This window comes from Protopterus annectens, chromosome 5.part1, assembly GCF_019279795.1.
Source record: "Protopterus annectens isolate FY-2018-M chromosome 5.part1, PAN1.0, whole genome shotgun sequence".
NCBI lineage: Eukaryota > Metazoa > Chordata > Ceratodontiformes > Protopteridae > Protopterus > Protopterus annectens.
In genome coordinates, this window is record NC_056736.1 from 642,496,277 (window position 1) to 642,515,824 (window position 19,548).

Genomic DNA, 19,548 nt, shown 5'->3' on the forward strand with positions numbered 1-19,548 from the left:
TGCAGAAAAAGGATCAATGTTCCAGTCTTGAGCCTAAAAGGAAAACCTTTTCCATTTACTAGAATACAGCTTTCTAGTGGAAGCTTTATGCGAGGACATTAAGATATGTCTAACTGTAGGAGTGAAATTGTGAAGCCTGACTAAATTGGGAAGTGGAGCAGCCAAGCTGTCAATTTTAGGGTGTGGAGAGAAGGATGAAGCTCCCCTGACATATGAGTCAGCAGATCTGGCACTGCGTCCAGAGTCCAAGGCTTCTCCTGAAAATGAGGCCAAAGGAAGGGGAACCAAACTTGGCAAGCCCAGTAAGAAGCAATGAGAATTATCCTGCTCCCTGAGTATTGTGCTTTCTGAATTACTCTGGCCTATCAACCAAAATGACCTCCGACGGCTCCGAGGACTGTTGAGCTTATGTTCTCTCTCTTTTGGGTCTTTGGACATATTTAAGGTAAGACCCCAAAAGCGACAGCAACAACAACAAGAAAAATTTAGCTAAAGACTAATGAAGAGCTAAAGCTACACCAAATAGTAACTATGGGACAAACACAAGGAACTCAAACAGTTCTATTTTCTAGTCAAGACAATAATAAACTACAAGCCCTCTAACTTAAATGGGCAAATAGCTCTCCAACTTAAACAAGCTATAGAGAAACTAGCAGACAAAACAACAACCACTACAAGGGATACCAAAGGGGCCTACAAAGCGATGGCAAAAGCCGTGCTAAAGGGGAAAAAACTATCACTACCTAACAGAAAGCAGCAAAGAGGCACAACGAGTTAAATATAATAAGAAATAAGATATCCATAAGCAAATATAACAATCTAAGAAAAAGGTAATAGAAAATTTGTCACAACTTAGCCATGGCCAAAATTAGTGCATCCAACCTCGTAAAGCGGCAAACAAAATCTGGGGAATTACACCACTGCAGTGTGGGATACCTTCCAGGTTTGAGACTTTCAGCTATGTATTCGGCCGAGTCGGAGCTGAGGATCGGCTCCGAACCCATCATTGTAAGAATGAAGGTGAGATAGGACAACATAACATCTCATGTTTAAGATGTAGAATTGAATGAATGCAACATTTGTAAAGGTTACTTTGTGATGAACCATTTGTCATTTACAGTTTTCTAATAACACTTTATGGTTCTAGAGATATGAACATTTGTTTGAACTGTGAGGGAATAACTTCATTTTTTTTTTAAAGGTTTAAGCCATGCCCACCGGGAGTTAGAGTACAAACTGAAAAAAGCTCCACTGGAGGGGATGGGTTAATAAAGAAAGTTTGCGGTTACATCAAGCAGTGACACATGAAGCAACGAACAGGAACATGACAAAGAGGAAAGGGGTACAGAAAAGAAAGTAGCCAGCCAGGGTAAACAGGTAAGTATCAAGTGCTATAACAGGGCATAGGTAAAAAAAACAAGATGGTGGGAAAGTGTATACAGGTGTGATAAGCAATGTCACTACAGTAACATGGCAAGACATGAGATAATTCCACAATAAAAGACCACCGACCAACGAAGTATACTGAAAACTGTCTTTAATAGACGAACATGGCAAGACAAACTGAAAGCAAAGGAAATCTTACTGATGGGAGGTAAGGAGGGACAATGTGTTACGAGGAGTCATGATATAAGGCTGGCATAAAGGAAACTGAGGCACAAGACACTGAACTGACCCCCCCCAAAAAAAGAATTACAAATGCTAAACGTTACAAAAAATGTCAGACTTATTCTAGGTACTTCTCTTGTATACATATCTAAAATGCATATACGGATGTAGAAATGCATTCCTGTCAAAAATGCAATGCGTATTAGGGACTGCAGCTTTAAAAATTAAAGCAGTTTCAAAAGGAATACAACAAATCTGAAAACTTTCTGTAGTGTCTGTGACGATAGGAGGTACTGTCAGCCATGTCAGAAGAAGTATTATGAGAGCACAGCTAGCTTGAATTTTGTAAAGAATTATATGTCGTTTGTGTATCAAATTAATTTGTACAGATGCTTGTGTTTAAAAATGTATTTGTATAGCTGCTTCTATTAGAATGTATCAACAGGGTTACCTGCTGGACAGAAAAGAAATGTACATGCATTATTGTAACTGTTTAAATGCATACATTCTAAGAGTATATTCTGGAAGAGAAGAAGTTAATCCACCTGACTTTGAAAAAATATTCTTGAAACTGAATTACTTTATGGGTTAAGCCATAAAGATGTTATCCTACAGTTTTGAATGGAGCCAGACACACAATGTCTGTGCTAGAGAATAGGTTGTAGCTCCTGCAGGAAGAGTGGAATGGTTTTATTGTTTGGTGGCTTCCAGATGCTTTAATAAAACTTAGCTAAAGTTCTAGTGTGTATTGTAGCATATAGGTGCTAAAACCTGGCAGCTTCTGGTGATGGGGATAGTGTGGGAAACATGAGTCAGATGACCAGATGTGTGTGATGTCATTCTGTAAGCCAGAAATAATATTTAGATACAAGTAGGAGATTTCTCTCAGCATTCTGTATTCTGTCTCAGCTCTGACAACAATGACCACTCACCCACATTATTTTGCCTTAGTCTATTCAGTAAGTAGAAAGAAACATTAATTCTTTAGATTATCTGGGAAAATATAGCGAGAATAGTTAAGCATGTTTTTTTCTGTAATTATGTGACTCTTTCCAGCTGTGTTATTTTCAATACTTTCTGTGACTGAAACTTTAGTGTTTACTGTAAATAAATATTTAGTATTTTCATGCCTGTTTATTTATTCTTAAATATATTTAAACTTTTCATTGTGGTTGGTCCTTTTTAGAAAATATTTAAGTTTTGTGAGTATTTTCTCATATTTATTTGGTGATAACCCTGGCCACTCCTGAAAGACTTGCTGTTTGGCCAACATTACTATTTGTATTAATATTAACTTCAGTCAGTATAACTGGATACCCTTTTAAGAGCTTTATAGTAACTGACTGGTGGCACTGCAAATACCTTATAGTCTGGATAGAAGATGGCATAACTAGTAAATCTGTGCCAGCCTTTCTCAGGTGTGTGTGTGTGTGTGTGTGTGTGTGTGTGTGTGTGTGTGTGTGTGTGTGTGTGTGTGTGTGTGTGTGTGTGTGTGTGTGTGTGCAAAGCACTGGTTTTACCTGGAAAGTGCTGACCACAGCTGTGCCAGTAGACAGGCTTACTGAAATACAGGGAGAGATAGATAGAGGAACCTAGACCCCGGGCTGAATGTATCCCTGTGTGCTCTTAAGGGAAATTACATTTGATGCAGAGAGGTCTGCATCTGGAAATACTGAGTGTATCCATCTGTATTCCAAGTGAATGTGCCTCTCCAGTGTCAGTGATGAGGATTCATGCTCCTTGATTACTGGCCCAGAGTGGAGGACATCACAGTGCCATTAAAGCACTTTTGCAGGGTGGCTTTGAACCCCTTGCACCTTTACATTGCTGGCACTTATATACACTGCCTCTGAGATTGCTGTTTTCCTGCAGTAGGGGAAATATCCCCTACATAAAGGTGGGAACTCTAACGACTTTTCAAACTATCGTCCTATAGCTCTACTATCTCCTCTAGCAAAAATAATGGAGAAATGCATCCATAAGCAACTACTTAACCACCTACTCCAAAATAACGTACTTGTCAACTGTCAACATGGATTTAGTCCATTCCACAGTACTAACACTGCCCTGCTATCCTTCACAGACTGCATTAACCAAAACTGTAACAACAATATTCTTTATTGATTTTTCTAAAGCTTTCGATATGGTCAATCACCAGCTACATTTAAATATAGTCAAATCCCTTTCACTTGACCTCCTAACAATAAATTGGTTCAAATCTTACTTAAACAATAGGCAGCAGGCTGTGCTATGGGATAATAAGCGTTCTGCACACCTCCCCATCTCCCTTGGTGTTCCTCATGGCTCCATTTTCTAATAATGGCACTCTCACTATTTTATTATGGACATGTATCCAGTTAGACTGCCAGTCAACAATCTGTCTGTCTGTCTGGTTCTTGTACATGATGATGTTTCAGTGTTCCTACTATAAATTCAATAATACATGGATTACAATTGACAAATTTCAATGTAAATTAGAAACCAATACAAGTACAAATTGCTCCTTCAATTCTCTGAAGCCTAGTACTAATAACCCCAAGGTTGCACAACACCTGATAATGGAAAATACTAGGTTTTACTGGAAGAAAAGCATATCTTTTCTTGCAAGGTCTTGCAAGGATGTGAAAAATTACAGTATATTGATATAGTAATTTAAATAGATGGGAGAATATCCAGTGAAGGAACATATAAATAGTCAGTTTAACCTGTTCTAGACCAGCAGATCTGATTATTCTAGAATGTAGCAAAGGATTTAACATAGTACCACTCAGAAAGCTGGCAGAAAAAGTGGCACAGAAACAAGATTACATTACAAAACTGATCAAAACATGAGTGTCAGTGAGGAAAAAAGGTGATGTGGGTTAAGTCGTAAGGGATTGAAATGGCCAGTTCTGTGGCCAGTGCTGTTTCACTAGACATCAAAAATCAGCCTGACAATATGGTTAATTTATTCATAGATGAAACCAAAACTGTGTGAAATGTGGAAGGCTGGGAGAGATGATTTGTGAAACACTCTAGTGAGACTGGTGGAGTGGACATAGAAGTGACTTTTGAGTGGAAATGTAGGCAAATATAAATTTTTGCACTTTGGTTAGAGTAATCTTACACAAGAGGGTATTTTTAAACATAGAGAAGGAAATGGATCTGTGGATCGTATAACATGTAAAAAATGAATTGGAAGAAGCACACCAAATACACTGTCAAAATCTAAACAAATGATGAAGTACACAGGACTGTAACCTAGATATGCTGAATTCATAACTCCATTGCAAATGCTTAGGGTATCTGTCTCTCAATTCCTGTGTTAAGATTCCGGATGGTACTTAGGAAAAAGAAAGTAAACTACTGAAGAAAGTATAGAGAAATTTTAATAAAATAACAAGTGGAGTGGATTAGCTGCCATGTGGCAAAAATGCTAGGCGGCTGGAAATGTTTATTCTGTAGCAGTGACTTTCCACAGTTTTCTGGGCCACTAAGGATACCCTAGTATCTAACAGGGGCAAATTTCTCTTAATGTTAAAGACAACAGCTTCTGTCAGCAGAAATACAGGTGTGCCCGCTTCTGACCTCAAAAGACATACTGGTATTCCTGTCCACAGTTCATCCACAGATTTGAGGGCACTGCAGAAGCTATCATTCACAAGTTCTAAAAATAAAATAAAAAAAAACTAATATAGTGCAGTGTCTGTTGGAAGCTGAAGGGTAGTAACTGCAATCCTTGAAAGTACAGAAATGCATATGCCAATGAGGGGAATAGTATGGTGGCTGTATGTCACAGTGTTCCCACTAAATCTGAGGTACACTAATCTCAAGGTTTGGATATGGAAGTATAGGTGTTGGAGGTGCAGGGTGCAACCCCCCACAAGACACTTAAAAGATGAAACAGCAAGTTTTATAATTCACTTTTCTTGTGCATGAATCAGTTTATTTTTTGCAGAGTCAAGACTTGCAATTCTGACAGGGAGACGGGTAAAGTGGTTTTGTAACTGACTCATTCACTTGGCAAAATCAGATCAACTGAAATACTATCTTTTAATTCAGTTTACTAAAAGACAATTACAATATTAAAACTATGTATTGTTTTTAACAACATTAATGTATTTGTTTTGTTTCCACAGGGTCTTTCTACCTGTTATGTAATGTACAACTATAGAACTACTGTAAAATTCTCATAAAATTATGTGTTCTCAGCAAATGGAATGTGTGGGATTCCTCCAGCAGTACTGGGGGCTTTTCTAGGGTTCCACCACCACAAAAACGTTAAAAAAACACTGCTCTACACCAATGGAACTGACTAGAAAACAAGGAAACACAATCTAAGGAAACAAGGAAGGCAGCTAAGGGAACATATAAGGAAATATTTCACTTTATGTATGGTGGATGATCAGAACAGCTCTCCTGAAGAGGGATCAAAAACAGTGACTAATTCAGGAGTGCAAGGAGACATAAAGCTAGAGTTATACAAGGGCTGTGATGAGGTTACTTGGGAGGAAAGGTGTTAAATAAGTTGGACATTTAGCTGATCCAATAAACAGGCAAACAGGTTAGACAATGCAGTCCTCATAACTTTTCAAATTTTGGGTTTCTGTGATGACGTATAAGAATAAAGTAAAAAAATATTTGGTAAAGCTCTGTAACATACAGTCAAAAGAAAAGAACATAGTCATACTACAATTAGCAATATACTGAATAAACATTTTAATTGAACGTATGTAAACAAGACTGCAAGCCTCAAAAGCAGCTCAGTAAACTGTCCACAAACAATGTCCTCAGAGCAGGAACATAACTTTATAATTAAAAACAGTTATACAAGGAATAACATTACATGCATTTCTCCTAGATACAGCATAAACTGCAACAGCAGCCTAAGAATTAAAGTTGTACTCTGGATTTCCAGCATAGCCATTTTTTTCCACATTTCATGAATGCAACAGCTCTGTTCGGCGAACTGCACCCACTGAAAACATCCAAGAGAAACTGCCTGATTCCATTTCAAATTTACGTGAACTCCTGATTCACAATACTTTTTCAGCATTCTACTGTGTGTGCCTGTGAGTGTATTTTTTGCCTTATTGGATTCTTTTTGCCTTACTGTCCCTTGCAAAACTGCAAGGAAGAGAATCAAAGATGCTTTCTTGCCAAGAATGTAATGAACCTCCTCAGTTCAGACCTAAAATTACTGTGTGAGCAGTTTGTTGTCTTGTCACAGCATGATCCATGACAATTAAAGGGCAAGTGGGAGGCATATTTGGATGTGAGGAAAATGCAGATAACTCAATACCTCCTGCAGAGTTCAGGATTTGGTGAGGGGAGATGTACTTGTTCAAATAACATATTTCCAAATCAGCTCCTAAGATGAAACAATATGAATGAACAATGGCAGAGAAGGATGTGTCACAGCTGGACAGGTAGGGGGCCTTAAGGACTGGCACACTGCAACACGCTTGTCAGGCCTGGGTTTATAATCAAGCTGCCTCTCCTTTCTCTCGTGATTCATTCAAATATCATATGCATCAAGCCATTTTTATATTATAAACAATAGCAGAATTAAGTGAATAGAAATTAACAAATTTAACTGTTAAGTAACCATCGCCCATTCCGGACCTGGCATTACATTATTGCAGTTACATATAACAACACATTTTAAATGCTACTATACCAAGGGCTTGTTTGCAGTACCCTTATGCAGGCATAATCTTCCCCCTAAAGAGCTCTAGCTTGTCATGCCCACTTCCAGTCGAATGCATCATGAAAAAAAAAGGGCAGCTACAGCATCTGCTATCACAACAAACAATGAGCAGCAAAGTCCAGCTGACAGTAAAGTCAAGTATTTGATGTTCTTTACATACATACACAAATACATACATACATATACATCCCAAGCATGGAGAGGGGCAATGACGGCCAATCTAGTCCCTCTGCTGTGCTATCTCTAGCCCCTCTGCACATTTCTCCTTATATACTTTTGAAAACTGGATGCAGTATAAAACCAAAAGCCTACCCAGTGCACATTGCATTTTTCTTTTTTTAGTCCATGCCACTGGATATGCAGTCACCCATTCTGCTGCCTATGAGTGCCTTTTCATCCTGTTGCTGACGGATTCACTGATGAAGCTACAACCACTCCTAAGCATGTAACTTCTTCTGTGGCCCCAAACTGCCCCCTCCATCTTGTATATAGCAGTAGCTTGGCTGAGATACAGAAAGGCTTACTGTGATGGGAAAGAATTAACACAGCCATTTTGCCCCCTTGCGGTAAGCCTTTCTGAGTCTTAGACACCCAGTTACTGAGGTGTTCTACTACTGGGAGCCTCAGCACTGAAGATGGCCTCATTGGCAGAGCTGAATGGTAATAAGGCAATTTGGGAGAGTGGTTTATGCTAATTAGCCATGTGCTCTCTCTCCTAGAAATGCCAGCAGCTGCCAATTTATGTTGCCAAGAGTCATTTTTGGAGGGAAAAAGTGCGTGTTGTCAAAAGATGGCGGTCACCCATTCACTCTTATAGAAGTTTCAATGCAGGCACATTCAGTGAAGACCTGAGGGTAGTGGGTGTTAGTGTATGCATATGTGTGTGTGTGGATGAGTGTGCTGGCAGGGGCATATGTGAAGCTGTAATAATGCATGCACGCAAGCACGTGTGTGTGTGTGTGTGTGTGTGTGTGTGTGTGTGTGTGTGTGTGTGTGTGCGTATGTAAACATATATATATATATATGCTTGGGTGGTCATACTAGCCAGGATTATTTATGGAATCAAGAGTCTATGGATGTTTGTTTTAGAGCACACACGTGGGTCGTGACTGTTGAGGGAGCTTGTTTGTTGGTGTTTGCATGTGTGTGTGTGTGTGTGTGTGTGTGTGTGTGTGTGTGTGTGTGTGTGTGTGTGTGTGTGTGTGCATGTGAGTGAGTATAGGGGGTGCCTTTATCAATACAACATATGGGCTGTTAGGGAAAATCCTACCACCATAAGGTCTGACAGTGCTAGTGTTCTTTAGAGGTATGCTTAAGAGCCAGTAATGAGGTCTTTATCACTGTGGTCATAGGTGTCTCAGAATCATATTTTTTTCACTACTGTGGTAACTGACATAACTACAGTAGGCAGCTACTACGGAAAGTGAACATTTTTCAGAATCATAGGGCTTTTGTATATTGTCAATAGGTAACAGTATGAGGGTATGAATTCAAAGTAACAGTTCATTGGGGATGCAGTTAGCGTACAAGAACCTGTCCAAACCTGTTGTTTCCTGAAGTGAAGCTGTACTTATGCTGCACTGTTTATCACAAGTGATGCCACCTGCCATGTAGCCTGGATTACTTAAAAAGTTTTTGAACCCCTTAAGAATTTGGATTTTCTTTTCAAGATATAACATTTTTGTGATAAGTCCTTAGATGTAAAAGCAACACAAATGGGGAAGAAATATAACAAGAAAACTAGAACTATAAGAACTTTGAATGCCTCTGATATGAAACTCTAGAAATACAAGGAATACTGTACAACAATGCAACAGTATTATTTACTAATAAGATTGAAAATGAAGACAAAATGTGGACAGTCCAGTGAGAAAGTTCCCAAGTCTTGAGAAACTCCAAGGCAAAAAATATTTGCAACTAATAAACTTGCTAAAAAAGTCACATTAACCCTTAAGTTAGTGAAATAGTTCAAAGATAAAAGTTTGTATCTCACACAATATAACATAGTTTAAACAATTACCCCATAAGTGCAATTATGGAAAAACACTACAGCAAATGTCAAAAAATGGACCGTATCTGGAAAAAATGATGGCTACATACAAAGAAAGCTATGGTCTGAAGTAAAAAAATAAAAATAAAAGTCTTAAAGATCGCTTTAATGGTGGAAGCAGAAAACAAAAATGTATAAGATGTACAAGGTCAACTGCTATAGCATGAAAAGGAATAAGAACCGAACTGTAAAGGATGTGTGCTTGGCAGAGTAATGACAGTAACACAGCTAATGCATATTTCAGGTTATTTGAGAAACAGTTCACAACTGCTGAATGCAAGTTAAAATAAAATGCCAAACAGGTGATAAAAGTTGGGCAACTAGTAACAACAACTGGAGGAAAAACAAGTACATGATGATAAAGGGGAAATGTTAAGTATTTACTCCTCAAAAAGTGTTCACGCTGTGAAAACATTATTGTGTGTACAGCAGGCCTCAATTACTTTATGATGGGGGTCGGAGGCAATAATGATATATATGTATGTGTGTGTGTGTGTGTGTGTGTGTGTGTGTGTGTGTGTGTGTGTGTGTGCGCAGAAACTATAAGGGAAGCCTTTTAACTCTGACACATATTAAAATTTGTGAAATAAAATTTAGATGGGAGCCTGCTGACCGTGACACACACAATTTGCCAAATTAAATCTTGATAAGTAGCACCATTTTGCAACCAGATGATATTACAATGAAAAACATATAAATGAGGATAACAAAATACTAAAAGCTGCATATATAGAGGGATTCTGATTGGGTCTCTGATCATAATCATATTATGTGTTCAAGACATGGATGTCAATTAAATGACCTTGAGAGCAAAGCTTGAGAGGTAAATCTTGATATCCATGTCAAGAACACATAATACCTAGCTAAGATCAGTAAGTCCCAATCATAATTTTTAGTAGTGCATTGAGTTTTATCTACTCCACGTACTAAAAGTTACAGAAAAAAATACCTTGTGTTTTACTGGCTTTTAATTGTTTAAGAATTCTGGGGGGGAGCTGAGAAAGGAGAAAAATCAGGAACAGTTTTTAAATATTCTGAATGTGTCTTTCGGCTTATCCCGGTTAGGGGTCACCACAGCGGAACTCCGGTCCGCTAATGTTTGGTAGTGGATTTTTACGTGCCGAGTTACCAGCCCTGACGCACACCTTCAATGAAGGCACGCCCATTCACGCATGCCTCCACACAGAAGACGCTCTAGCTGAGAATCGAATGGGACAACATCTTGCTGTGAGGCGACAACGCTACCGCAGCACTCTATTAATTAAGTAACTTATCGACTAACATCTTTAAAGTTCTGTGGACAGAATGAAAATTTAAGACAAGATATTGTGGGACAGCTGAAAGTAAAAAAATGCATCTTTCGTTAGTCCTGATCATCACTTAGAGGTGTGTAACACTTGTTACACAACTCTGAAAGTGCTGTTATGGGTGAGAATCACACTACAGCAGCACTTTATGAGTTTATCTTTTTTCTGATTTTGGAGTAGGCCACGGTAGTGCAGCGGTTAGCATTGTCGCCTCACAGCAAGAGATTCTCCCATTTGATTCTCGGCTGGAGCGCCTTCTGTGTGGAGTCTGCATGTTCTCCCCATGGTCCAGTGACACATAAAGACATGCAGGTAGGTGCTGCTTGAATGGGTGTGCCTTCTTTGAAGGTTGGCCGTCGGGCTGGCAACTCGGCACTGTAAAAATCCACTGCCAATCATTAGTGGACTGGAGTTCTGCTGTGGTGAACCCTAACCGGGAAAAGACGAAAGACATTACTAATTATGGGGCTCCATGCACTACATGAAAGTTACATGCAAGGAATGAGGAATGTGACCTCTAACAGCAATGGAAGAGCACTGGTGTCTCCGAAAGTTGTGCAAAAACATGAACATCAAAAGTTGTTATATCTGAATTGCTGCTCATTCCTGTTCTCCCCTTATATTTTGTAAATTAGAATGGCAGATTCAAGCTACCCACTTCTGTATAACTTTCCCCCTTATCTTCACCTCCTGAGTAGCTGCTTCTTGGCTACATAGGACATTCATCAGTAACTAAATCTTCTATAGATGGGGTGGGCTGGATATTACTCTTCCATCTAATCATTATAGTTTTCTTGTTAAAGAGAATCATTGTGTCAAGTAATGCTGTCTCACCCCATGACCAACCCTATTAATTACTTATGATATCAGCAAGAAAGGACAAGTTAAATCATGAAAATCTTTTTTAAATTGGTTCTTGGCTTTACATTCAGCAAATGTGTACAACGTCCACTATTACTGCTTTGTTGCATCTCCTGCATCATTGTGCTAAAAGTTTGCTGTGCTCTGGAGTTGCAATCATGCATATTATCCAAACAATCCCTTATTTCTTCTATAACACTCTGCAGTTCCTCCTCTTCTTGTTCTGTGAGATTCCCTTTATTATGTAATACTTTAACATCTGTCAACCTCCTTTAAATAACTCCTGTTACTTCTTAACCATACCCCTTTCTCTTTTATTTATGCCATATTTTTAAACTCTATCTTCATTTTTTCCCACTCACTGGTTATCCATTTCGAAAAAAACATTCTCTCTTCTCTTGAATAACATCCACTATCCACTCCTTAAATTTCTCTCCTATTAACTGGTCAACAGGAAAGCATGTTTACTTTATTACCCTGTATCATTATTTTAGATTTTACTGGAGCATGATCTGTAACACTTACCGGATGTGTGTCCAAGTTTTCAATTCAATACACATTCTCCGACAGGTCAAGGAGATCTTCTAGATCTGAGTTACAAAACTGCGACACATGGTCAACTCTTTAAATTCATAAGACTTGTATCCAGAGGATAAGGTTACAGATGGCTACAATTACTACTCCCAGCTGTGAGATTTATGGGAACACTGCAGTATCTTTAGAATGTTATCCTAAATTTGTCTGAAGTAAGTATATCAATGAAGATCAGTACTACATGTGGCAGGCACAGGAGTAAGGTGAAATGAAAAAGTTTTTAAATGCACAGAAGTTTACCAGAGCACATACACTGAAATATTTTGATACGGGTTAGTAGTGTATACTTCCAGAAGAAAGAAGAATCGAGACTTGACAAGGTGAACACTCACTACCTGCAATACATTCACTGTACTACGACACAAGAACATTATTTTTTTGATTAGCTTTGCCCTCATAAAGCTTCAGCCAGTGGAATTTTCCATTAATTTATTGTTCACAAAACAGTGGGGAAGTAAACCATTCTGGATGATCTGCTCAACAGTTATTGGGTAACAGAGAAAGAACTACAGCAATGTTGTGTCAGCATATCACTACAGCATACAAACTGTCCAAAATGGTTAGCTTGGTATCACTTGTTTCATATTAATAAAAAAATGTATTTAATGTTTATTTCCTAAATGTAGTGGAATGAAGATTACATGTTATCTGACCACTTGTAGCAAAGTGTTCCCTCATTGTTTTAACGGAAGTATGAAGTCAGTGCACAGCAAAGAGGCTAGTCGGTGTTTATACTTTGCCTAGACATAAAATGATGTTTGATCCCATCTCACCCCAATTCTAGGTCCTGGATAAGGGGAAATGTGGTTAAGTGATGGCAGCCTAGTTATTTTTTAAACAACTTTAGTAAATTATCACTAAAGACATAGGCAAACATACAATAACAGGAAAACAAATATTAACTTTTTTTCCCTTTTATGTACATACATTACAGTTTTTCTTTCTTTCTTTCTTTCTTTCTTTCTTTCTTTCTTTCTTTCTTTCTTTCTTTCTCAGTAAGAAGCTGAGATCCCTCATAAAATCCTCCAAAGCTAGTTACGAAAACAAAATCGCCACTGATTCTAAAGACAACCACTAAACATTCTATAGCTATCTCAAGAATCTCAATGGCAACACTCAGATATGCTCTGAGTTACAGCACAATGACACTAAATATACAGAACCAACTGATATTGCCAACATCCTGGCAGATAGGTTCAGTGCTAACTTTACCCCCCTCTCACCCACTAAAGGGCCCATCTTTATACGGGGAAGAATGCAAAGTTCCTGTAATCACGGCGGCACAGGTAAAAACCTCACTCCATGGGACCTGACAACATCCCAGTTTGCCTTCTACATGAACTACAGAATGAACTGGCACCCCACCTAAGTACCATGTTCAATCATAGCCTCACCTCAGACTTTGTGCCCATTGAATAGTGCACCGCAACGCTTATCCCACTCCACAAGGGGGGGGGGTACAACAGACCCTGGGAACTACCACCCCATTAGCCTGACGAGCCTGGTCTGCAAGGCCATGGAATGTATCATCATGGAACTCATAAACAAAGACATTGGAGATCTCCAAACTCTGGACCCCACACAGTTCGGGTTTGTAAAAGGCAGATGATATCTCCCAAACCTGATAGACTTCTTTAAAGTAGTCACCAAAGCCATAGATGAGGGTAAGGTAGTTCACACAGCCTATCTAGATCTCGCCAAGGCGTTCAACACCATCCCACACTCTAGAATTATAGATAAACTCACTAAACTAGGTATAAATCCCTATGTCACAAGATGGGTTGCCAACTGGCTTACATACAGAACCCACATTGTGAAAGTAGCAGACTCCAAATCAGACTTCAGACAAGTGACAAGTGGAGTACCACAGGGTTCAGTCCTGGGTCCTCTCCTATTTGGTATCTACTTCTCTGAAGTACAGGCCAACACAGAAGGTCTTTGGCTAACTAAATTCACAGATGACTGCAAACTAGGAGCAATAAACGAAACTCCTAACGATGTGGGCATCCTACAAAAGGGCCTCACTGAGACAGATGCCTGGTGTCAAAGCCATAGTCTCAAGCTCAATGCCAAAAAGTGCATTGTCATTCCCTTTGGTAAAAACTCTGTAACCATGAACTACCACATAGGCGGTAGTCTACTTAACACCGAAAGTGTGATAAGAGACCTTGGGACACAGGTGGACAGTAGTCTCTTCTTTGATAATCACATCGCCACAGTGGTCAGGAAAGCCTTCTATGTGGCACACCTCATCACAAAAAGTTTCTCATCCAGAAAAAAAGAGGTAATTGTTCCCTTCTACTCATCACTCATTAGACCAACATCAACGCCCCCTTTTGGTATGTACCTCACAAGACATCTACAACAACTGGAAAGGCCGCAAAAATACCTCACAAAGAGGATTACTGGCCTCAAACAGATGCCTTACGCAGACCGTCTCAAAAAACTCCAGCTTTACTCCATCACATATCGTCTACTCAGAGGCGATCTCTGCCTAACATACAAAGCTATGTCAAACCCATAGCTGTTGGACATGCTCCACTTAAAGAAATCCCAATCCCTCCGAACTACACGCTCTAGGTACCTAAACCTTGTCACCACAATAAACAGAACATGCTGGAGGGATACATTCCTGTCCCAGAGACTTCCCATACTCTGGAACAGGCTACCTATCTATGTCAAACAAAGCTCCTCATTAGCACTCTTCAAGAAAAATCTTGATGATTGGATGGGTAATAGGAAATTCACCCTGGGGATCACTTCTGTGGTTCTGCTTGACAGGGGCACAGGAAAATAATTTTCTTGGGCGGCGAAAGCCAGGGTACCTTTTTGGCTAGGCTTGTATAGGCCCTAGGGCCAATATCCTAGTACCTACCTATGAACCTATGACCCTATGACTATCATCAGTCCTACATCACATAATTTGCTCAATCCCTGTCCTCCCTTAAATATCTCTCCTCTTCATGAACATTTTTCGGAATGTATAGTTTACACAATTTCCATCTACTTCTATCTAATTTGCTCTTTCCCCTTTCTAAAGATCCCTCATCCAGTTATTTTACCTCTTTTATAATATTCAATACTTCAAATACAGTTGGTTTAGACTATGATTTCCATCTTCTGGTAATTTCCTTTTTGGCAATCAACAGAATTAAATCTAAAAAAAATTCACTGCTTGTATCTTACTATCTAAATCCATAAATGAGATTTTTAGAGTTTGCATTATCTTTTATTTAGTCCCTTTCTGCACATCCTTAACTGCCATAACAAAAGCCTTTTTTATCCACTCCACCCAAATACTTCAACTTAATATGTCCCCATAAATATGGGTATCGCTGAACCAATCTGCATGTAAGTACGTAATTTAAGGGTCTAATTTTTGTTTTATCTTTATTAATTTTATATCCCCAAAATACCAAATGTTCCATAATACTTAAATGTCCTTTTCTGGATTTGCCAGGTAAAAGTAATATCTGCTAATAAAGTCAACTTTTCTAGATGACCATACCAATTATATCCTTGAATTTCCAAGTCCCTTATTTTCTTTGCCAATGGCTCTAAATATACAGCAAACAACAAAGGGTAAAGAGGACACTCCTGCCTGGTTCCACTGTTCAAATGCAACTTTTCAGAGAGGAACCCTCCCATTTACATTCTTGCATCCAGTCCTTCTTATATCCCCCTAACTAACCTTATTATTGTAGCAAGGAATGCAAATGCTTCCCTTGCTCTACTCATAAAATTCCAGCTTACTCTGTTGAATGCTTTTCCTGCTTCAAAGCCCACCAACAACAACAGTATTTTCTTATATTCTATTTCCCTGTGGATCATCACCGTTCTATTAATACTGTCAATTGTTTGCTTCCCCTACACAAAACCATACTGATCCATATCTATCACTTTTGGCAATATTTGCTATTCTTTTAGCCTGAAGAAACATGAACAGTGTCAGTGGCGCAAGAGGTAGTGCATTCACCTTTAATGCAGAAGGCTGTGGTTCTATTCCTGCAGCAGGCAGATCGATTACTTGCACTGCAGTTTGGCATAAAAGGGGTGTTGCACTGCTGCATGTGTTGTCCGTAGGATAAAATGTTAAACTGAGGCCGTCTGTTTGAATTGGTGGTAGTTTAGGTAGATGTAAAAGATCCCATGTCACCTACTGAACACAGCAGGGGAAGTTTCCAGGGCCAAACTTCCCCACATAGTGTAAATATCACTTTTGGTCTCCCCTGATGGCAGGCTACTAGCCTAGTGGGATTAACCCGATCAAAAAAGAAAAAAAAAATGAATACATAAAATAATGATGGTTTAAAATTGAAATTGGTCTAAGCTGGGTCTGACTGGTCTTTACCTTCTTTGGGTAATACAGCCAGCACATCTTTCTTCCAAATTGTTGGTGATTCCCTTCTTTTTAAATTACTATTAAACAAAATCTCACAAATTTTTATCACTTACTTTTCTCCTACCTTCAAACTTTCACAGGAATACCTGCAAATTGATTATATGTTAGTGTTTTTATCTCATCCTCTCCTATCTTATTTATTAGCTGTTAAGCCTCATCTACCTCTGATCTTGGGATAATTAAGTCTTCCATACATATTTCCATTTTTGCTCTTTCTTGATTTCCAGGTTCCTCTTTGATTTATACATTTTTGTTAAAATTTCTGAACTATCTCTAACAACTCTATAGGATCCCTGGTTATTTTTCTTGTTTTTCCTCTTAAGGATCTGCAAACAAAATCCCAGTCTATCCTTGTTTCTTGAACAACTCCCTGTTTCATCATCATCCTTTTCCACTTTCTATTATAGTCTTCTGCTTGTGCTGCGTATAGGAGCATTAACTGTGTAGCTCTGAAGTACCCCATTCAAATCAGGTAATCCCAAACCACCTTGTTTTATTGGAAGGATCAGGTTATCCCACTTGACTCTAGCCATCTTCCCCCCAGATAAAATTGTTCAACTCTTTATTAATTGTTATCCACGACTTCTCCCCTGGTTGATAAAAATATGCCTGACCTGTGTATAAAACCAAAGAAACCAAAACATTTTCACTGCTTGTATCTTGATATCCTTACCCATAAAACACAGCTTCCAATTTCTCAGTTTTTCTTTTATCATTTGTTTAGGCTCTTCCCATATATCTTTAACTGCCATAACAGAATCCTTTTTAATCCATACTCTTAAGTACTTCATTTTATCATGTCCCTATACATATGGGTATTCCTGAACCAATATGTGTATGAGTACATAGTTTACAGCTATTGCCTTTATTTTATCTTCATTAATTTTGTATCCCAAAAAGACATGAAACTGTCTCAAAATGCTCCATAACAGTGAAATGTCCTTTTCCGGTTTTATCACATATAAAATAATATCATCTTTAAATAAAGCCAGCTTTTCTTGACTAATATACCAATTATATCCTTGAATTTCTAAGTCCCTTATTTTCTTTGCCAATGGTTCTAAATATAATGCAAATAACAAAGGGGAAAGAGGACACTCCTACCTGGTTCCTCTGCTCAAACAGAACTTATCAGAGAGGAACCCACTGAGTTTAATTCTCTCCTCCGATCCCTCATACATTCTCCTAACCAACCCTATAATTTTATCAGGGAATGCTTCCATTGTCCTACTCATAAAATCTCAGCTTACACTCTCAAATGCTTTCTCTGTATAAAGACCCACCAAAAACTGTGATATTTTCTTACATTCTGCTTCACTCTGGATCATCATTGTTCTATTAATATTGTCAAATATTTGGTTCCAAACCAACAGCAGAAAGTATAACAAACATATAAACAAACATAGCTGTTGAAGGCACAAACCCCAAACGATGCTCTGTTGTTTAAGAACGTCTTAAAGACGTTCTTAAACAATAGCGCATCATTTGGGGTTTGTGCCTTCAACAGCTATTTTTTGTTTAAATATTTGGTTCCCCTCCACAAAGTCACACTGATCCATGTCTATCAACCAGTTATTTTATCTCTTGTTAGAATATTCACTACTTCAAATTTGGTTGGTTTAGACTTTCCTTTTTCCCATTTTCTAGTATCTGCCTTATCAGCAGCCACCAGAATTAAACTTAACAAGGCCTTACTGTGTTTAAGCAATTCATATCCTGTATTGCAGCTCAAAAAATCATGTCCTCAGTTACACCCATTTGTTCACTCAGTATTTCTCTCAGAATAGTCTGCAGGGATTTTTTTAAAGTCTGCCAACTCATTACTCTCCCAAAACATATGTTCCCAGTTACCTCTTTCTTCCTCATCATATCCCCAACATTTGCAATCTATGTGAGGAAAAATTATCTGTAGTCTGCTTGAGGTATGAAATACCTAAGCAAACACTTCCAAGAAAAATCCTAAATCTTCTAGACACACACACACCACACACACACACACACACACACATATATATATATATATATATATATATATATATATATATATATATATATATATATATATATATATACTCCCATTGTTTCTTTGGGAAGTACTTAACCAATCTTGCTTCCCAATCTTTTCTAATCTCCTCTGATTGACTCCTATAGTTAATGTGCAACATTTTATATGCCCTACTAATCATTTTTTTAACAGCAGGTTCTGCCCTAGATCCAACTAAAAACTCTACCAGTACAGATTTTTCACTTTGGATATTCCGACTCCTTTCTCTTTGCCTGTACTCTGCTATTAAACTTGAAAGGGAAGGCAGTGTCTAGCTTTCAGTCCAAACGTTTTCTTGACCTCTTCCCACTTTAACACCTATTCCCTCTTTAACTATTTGTTCTCAATATCTTGGTTCCTTTGCCAGCCCCCTCTTGACTATTCTCTATACCCCTAATTGTAGTCACCTCTATCAGCAGAATCTCCTTTCTCCATTCCCGTATTGCCTTCATTCTTAGAATACTTTCTGCTACATCATGAATATAATATTCTGTATGTCTGTTATTCTCTTTAAGGATATGCATACAACATCCCAGTCACTCCTTATTTCTTGAATTTTCCCCTGACTCATCATCATCCCTTTCCACTTTGAACTGTACCTTTCTGCTTCTGTTAATATTTAAGAGCCTTAATTGTGTAGCTATAAAATATTCCTTCAAATCATGAAATACTAAACTACATTGTTCTGTTGGAAGAATCAAGTTATTCCACCTGACTATTGCCCTCTTCCCCTGCCAGATAATATCCTTCAACTCTTTAATATTAATTACTATCCACAAGTTCTCCTCTTGTTGATAAAAATATTCCTGACCTGTGTATAAAACTAAAGAGATTAAAAACATTTTTACTGCATGTATCTTAATATCCATATCCAGAGACAAGTGCTTCCAGTTTCTCCATGTCTGTATTATCTTTTGTTTAATCTCTTCCCACATATCCTTAGCTGCCATAACAGATCCTTTTTAGTTCATACCCGTAAACACTTCAGTTTGT

General features: G+C 38.4%; 1 protein-coding gene across 1 annotated transcript in view; it reads right to left on the reverse strand.

Moving 5' to 3' along the window:
• The window catches only part of MTUS2 (microtubule associated scaffold protein 2), a 3,916,139-nt gene that overhangs the window by 2,935,771 nt on the left and 960,820 nt on the right, over positions 1-19,548 (reverse strand). The window lies entirely within an intron of this gene.